Below are 5974 nucleotides of genomic sequence, written 5' to 3' on the forward strand. Positions count from 1 at the left end.
CCCAGTGGTGAGAATCTATGTCTTCTTGACATTGAGCCTCAATCCATATTGTAGGCTGCAGTCCTTGACCTTCTGCAGCAAGTGCTTTCTGGTCCTCCTCACTTTTAGCAAGCAGGATTGTGTGTCATCTGCATATCGCAGACTGTTGACAGATCTTCCACCAATCTTGATACCACATTTCTCCTCATATAGCCCAGCCTCCCAGATAATCTGTTCTGCATACAGGTTGAAAAGGTATGGAGACAGGACACATCCCTGGCATACGCCCTTCTTAATTTTGAACCATGCAGTGTTTCCTTGCTCTGTTCTGATGACTGCCTCTTGGTTCAAGTATAGGTTTCTTATTAGCATGATCAAGTGTTCTGGGATACCCATTCTTCTCAGAGTCAGCCACAGTTTGTTATGATCCACACAGTCAAATGCCTTTGTATAGTCAATGAAACAGAGATATACATTCCTCTGGTATTCCCTGCTTTCAACTAAGATCCATCTACCACTAGCTACAATATCCCTAGTACCACGACCCCTTCTAAACCCAGCCTGGATAATGAAATGTTCATAGGCATGTGATAATGGATAAGGAAAAACAGGAAACTAATGCCTTTCAATTGTTGTGTTGATGACAAGTGTTGAATATTCCTTAAAATGGTGAAAGAACAATTCTGTCCTGGAAGAAGTATATTTAAAAATGCTCCTTAGAAGTAAAAATGATGATAAAGTTCATGAGAAACAAACTGGGATTAAGTTTAAAGGGGCTAGTCTACGGTATAAAGGGATTGCCAAATTAAATCAGAAATGCACAATCTGAAAAGGATAAAACTGATGAATGGGATCTTCTGAAGATTAAATCCCTGTACCCATGAAAAACGTTTTCCAACAGGGTGAAAAAAAAAATCTACTGACTGTGAACAAGTATTTGGCAATACCATTTCAGACAAGAGTCTCATAATGAAAGTTTATAGAGTACTCTTGGGCCTCCATAAGAAAAAGACTACTGATAACCCAGTTACTAAAGGGGCAAAAGATATGGAAAGAATTTTCACAGAGGAAGATACTCAAATTGCCAACAGACATATGAAGAAATGCTCCAAATCACTGGCAATAAGAGAGATACAAAGAAAAAACCACAATGAGATACCATCTCACTCCAGTAGCAGTGGCAAAGTTTAACAACAAATAATAAATGTTGGAGAGGATGTGGGAAGATAGGAACTCTTTTAAATTGTTGATGGGATTGTGAAATGAAACAACCACTCTGAAAGGCAGTTTGGTGTTTCCTCAAAAAGCTGAACATAGAAATTCTATATGACCCAGCTATTCTCATTGCTTGGAATAGACCATGAGAAAATGAGTACTGAGGTTTAAATGGAGACTTGTTCATAGCAACATTATTCAACATCACAAGAACATGGAAACAGCCCAAATGTCTAACCACAAACCAATGGTTTGAGAAGTTGTGGTACATTCATACAATGGAATACTACACAGCATGCAGGAGCAATGATTTTGTAAATTACTGCCTAACCTGGGAGGGACTGAATAGAATTATGCTGAGTGAACTAACTCAGGCATACAAGGACAAATACTGTATAAAACCATTATTGAAGAATGAGTATGATCCGAGTGGGGGAAGGGTAGAAGCAGAGCAGTGAGGATGGGTGGGGGTGGGGTGGGTGTTAATCATCGGGTTGCACAATTTGATGGGTAGTGGTGCATGAAGGAAATGGGAATTATCTTCTGTGAAAAACAATGTAGTCAAACTTTGTAAATAAATCAGTTTAAAATAAAATAAAAAAGAAGAAGAATGAAAAGAATTTGGGTCTTGCACACTTTAGGCATGTTATCGGGAGGAGCCAATCATAATTGGAAATACAGAGGAGCAATGAAAGAGAGGACAACCTTCACTAAATTGGATTGACACAGTGACTGCAATAATGGGCTTAAGCAAGAGGAACTCATGAAGATGCCTCAGACCAGAAAAGGTCATTTTGCTGTACATTAGGTTGCTAAGAGTGGGATCTGACTTGATGGCACCTAATAACACCACCACTATGCGTCTCTTAACAAAATGTAAGTAAATGAGAGTTTACTGAACACTTTTTGAATTTGCTTTGAGTAAATTATTTATTTTGTGTTCCTTGCTTTGCTCATCAGTAAAATGCAAGAATGTTAAACACATGGTAAATGTTTTTATTAAATGCTAAACTCTTCACACTACCTATGTGTATATTTAATAGTTTCTTCAGAATATCAGAAGCTCTGGTAGCCTAGTGGGAAGAAGCTGTGCTGCATCCCCAAAGGTACACAGTTCGAATGGACCATCTGATCCATGAGCAAAACATAAGCAATCTCCTCTCATGTGATTTACTGCCTCTGAAAACCCACTGGAGGGTCAGCTATGGGTCAGTTCCTACTCCACAGCACACAACATCAATAATTCATAGTAGTCAAGTGCAATAATCCATAGTCAATGTGTTCTATAAATATACAGATTTAAAATAGTGAAACTCAAGCCATTTCGAAGGGTGTTAGAAAAAGCAGATTTTATATGTCATTGAAAAGGGGTGTGTGTGTGTGTGCATGTGTGTGTGTGTGTATACACACGCATTAGGATTACGTTTTGGTGAGAGTCATAGTAAACTTGAAAAAACTATTTAAAATAGATGGGAACTTTATTTCTTCTCATGTCATTCTTGAGGTAAGTGGTTTTGGGTCTGTGATACATGCTTTCAGATATCAAGATATCGAACTTATTATTTTCTCTGCTAAAATTTTGATCTCTGAGTTAAGTGAGGTGACAGGCCACCTGGTGACCTAAGACAGTGCTCCTATTCCTATTACCATGTTTGTCTTTTAGATAGTGAAAAAGAGGAAAGGGAAGAAGAAGAACATGACTCTTTATTTTAAGGACACTTCTTAGAAGTTGTATTTATTACTGTCCCTTATATTCCATCATTGAGGACTTAAAGTCATGGTAGCGTAGCCACCTATCTTCAATGTTGTTGTTGTTACAATGGCTGGCTGGAAAATTTTATTTTTATTCTGGGCTGTCACACAGCCAATTAAATAAGAGAGTTTTATTACTACAAAGAGGATTTGTGGAGGCCTCATAAGTTTTGAGTGTTGATCTAAAGGTTAGTGGTTTGAATTCACCAGCTGCTCTGCAGGCAATTTCCTGTAAAGATTTACAGCCTCGAAGTCAGACAGAAGATGAACATGAGTCAGAACCAACTGCATGATTTTTTGGTTACTGCTGTCAAAGAAAGGGGGAAAAACTGTTGAGAGACAGCTAGTGGTATATGCTAAAATGAACGCATTCAGTAATTTTTATTTGTAAGTAAAATGTTTTGAGTACATTGGAAATTCTTTATGATTACTACATACAATATAGGCTCTTAAAAAGGACTGAATTTCCACGTGTACCTTATGGTATTGTCTTCCTTCACTGGTTGATTTGTGATTTTATTTTACTTATTTATTTTTTTAAATTTTATTAATTTTCATAAACAGTTACAGATTTTGGATTTTCATTCATTCATTGTTGCACTTTTTTCTTTACCCCGCTCCCCCAGTTTGCTCCTCTCTTTGAAAAGCAAAAGATAAATTTCTTCTTTGGTATATAATTCCCCTGACCCCGACTCTGCACTCCTGCCCCAAATGCACTCCACTATGCAACCTTAATTCTGGATTCCTGTGATAATCATAATACGCTATCATATATCACTTTTTTTGTTTTTTTATAGTTTGTTGGACATTTTGCTTGACAGTATATATTCTAGATATAAATTGTCAAAGTACAGTTGAACCATTTTCAATCTTGACAGTTAATGCTGTATCTAAAATTATTTTTTGGCCTATTTGGTTGATTGAAGATGCTGATAAGGGTAGGCTCACATCTCTCCCTCAGACCAATTAATTTTTTTTTGCAATAAAGATTATACTATTACATCTTCACTCTTTATAGCAAACTACAGTCTTGCTGTAGTTATGTAGAATGAGTTACCTCAAACTCATTCTTTCTAGGCTATTAAAATAAGAATGAAAAGAACGTCATTTAATTGTATTTCTCTACAATTTGTTTTTATTGTAGCACGTTAACTATGGTTTTTAACAGTGCATTTCACTATCACTGGGGGAATTGAAATAGTCTCAAATAATTATTGTGTGCCTTTGTAGAGAGTAATGAATAATGTTTTGGTCACTGAGAGCAGCTGCTACTTTTCATAGTGGTAATGCAACAGAGACAACAATTCCTAACTCATGGTACATAACTTTCTAACAACCATGTCTTAGGGAGTTGGTTTTTTTTTGAGGGTGCTCTTCTTTTTGGCTGCCTACGTAAGTGTTCTTGGAACTGATAGTAGTCAAAGTGTATGGAACCACATAGAAGAGTGTTCATCTGTCGTAAAGGACTATGTCAAAGGACTTCCTTGCTTTCATTGCCTTTGAGTCAAAACGGACTCATAATTGACCCTATGGTGGGTTTTAAGAGGCCATCTTTCTCCCTCAGAACAGCTAATGGATTTGAACAAGCAGCCTTTGGAATGGCAGCACAACTTCTTACTTACTAGGTCACCAGAGCTCCTTATTCCAAGACCAGTTTTCGGGTGGTGTGTTTTTTTTAACACATTTTAAAATTATTATTATACTAGTTTATTTACAAAATTCGAATACATTGTTTTCTGCATTTAAACCATTCACGTTCAGTGTGACTATTGAGAGGCTAGGTTTTATTGCTATCATTGTGTTGAGTTCTTTTTGGTGTTGTTGCTAGTTACTTTGGACCATGGAGCTTTCTGTGGTATGTCTGTAAGAAATACATTGTCTTCTAGAACAAATTCTTTCCATCACCCACCCACCCATCAAATTGTGAAACCCAATGATTATTCCCTTCTCCCCCTGCACATCCTCATCCCTCTACTACCACCTCCTCCTTGGATTCTTATACTCATTCTATAATAATGGTTTTATACAATATTTTTCCTTGTGGGAGAGAGTTAGTTCATTCAGTATAATGCTCTCCAGTCCATCCCAAGCTAAGTAATAATTTACAAAATCATTGATTCTGTGTGCTGCATAGTATTCCATTGTGTGAATACAGAGGATGTGGTGAGATGAGAACTCATATATGGTTGGTGGGATTGTAAAATGGTACAACCACTCTGGAAGGCAGTTTGGCACTTCCTCAAAAAGTGGAACATAGAAATTCCATATGTCCCAGCTATTCTACTACTTGGAATGTACCCTGAGAAAAGGGGAAACTGAGGCACAAATGGAGACTTGTACACTAATGTTTATAACAGCATTATTCACTATGGTAAGAGCATGGAAACAGCCCAGATAGTCCAACCATAAATGAATGGACTGAGAAATTATGGTGCATTCACATAGCAGAAGACCACTGTTTTAAAAACATATCTATCATGATGTTCTTGTAGCTTCTACTTTTACTTACTCTTTCTTCTACATTTAACTTTAAAGTCATTTAAAAAGAAAATACATTATTACAAGTGAAAGCCAGTTTCATTTGTCATAAATAGAAGGTATTATAGTCAATAAATGAAAACAAGACCAAAGCCCACGCCATTGTTAAATAAAGAACACTGCATGCTAATAACAATAGCTGAAAGATGAAGCAACTAATGTCCTTCAATACATGAACAGGTAAACATGTTATTATTTAGCCTTAAAGAGAAATGAAATTCTAATGTATGCTAAGACAGTAATAAATGCCAAGAACATGTTAAGTGGAACAACTCACGCAAAATGACAAACATTGTATGATTCTACTTACGAGAAATATCTAGGTTAGGATAATACATAGAACCAAAAGTTTTTAAGAGGTTATCAGGGGTTGTGGGAAAGAAGATTAATACTTAAGAAGTGATGGATTTCTAATTGAAGTGATAACAAGTTTTGGAAATGAGTAATGGTGGTAACCTGTGCATCATGGCAAATGTAAGTAATATCACTG

Source organism: Elephantulus edwardii, unplaced genomic scaffold, assembly GCF_000299155.1.
Source record: "Elephantulus edwardii isolate Elephantulus edwardi_28Jun2011 unplaced genomic scaffold, EleEdw1.0 scaffold00247, whole genome shotgun sequence".
Lineage (NCBI taxonomy): Eukaryota > Metazoa > Chordata > Mammalia > Macroscelidea > Macroscelididae > Elephantulus > Elephantulus edwardii.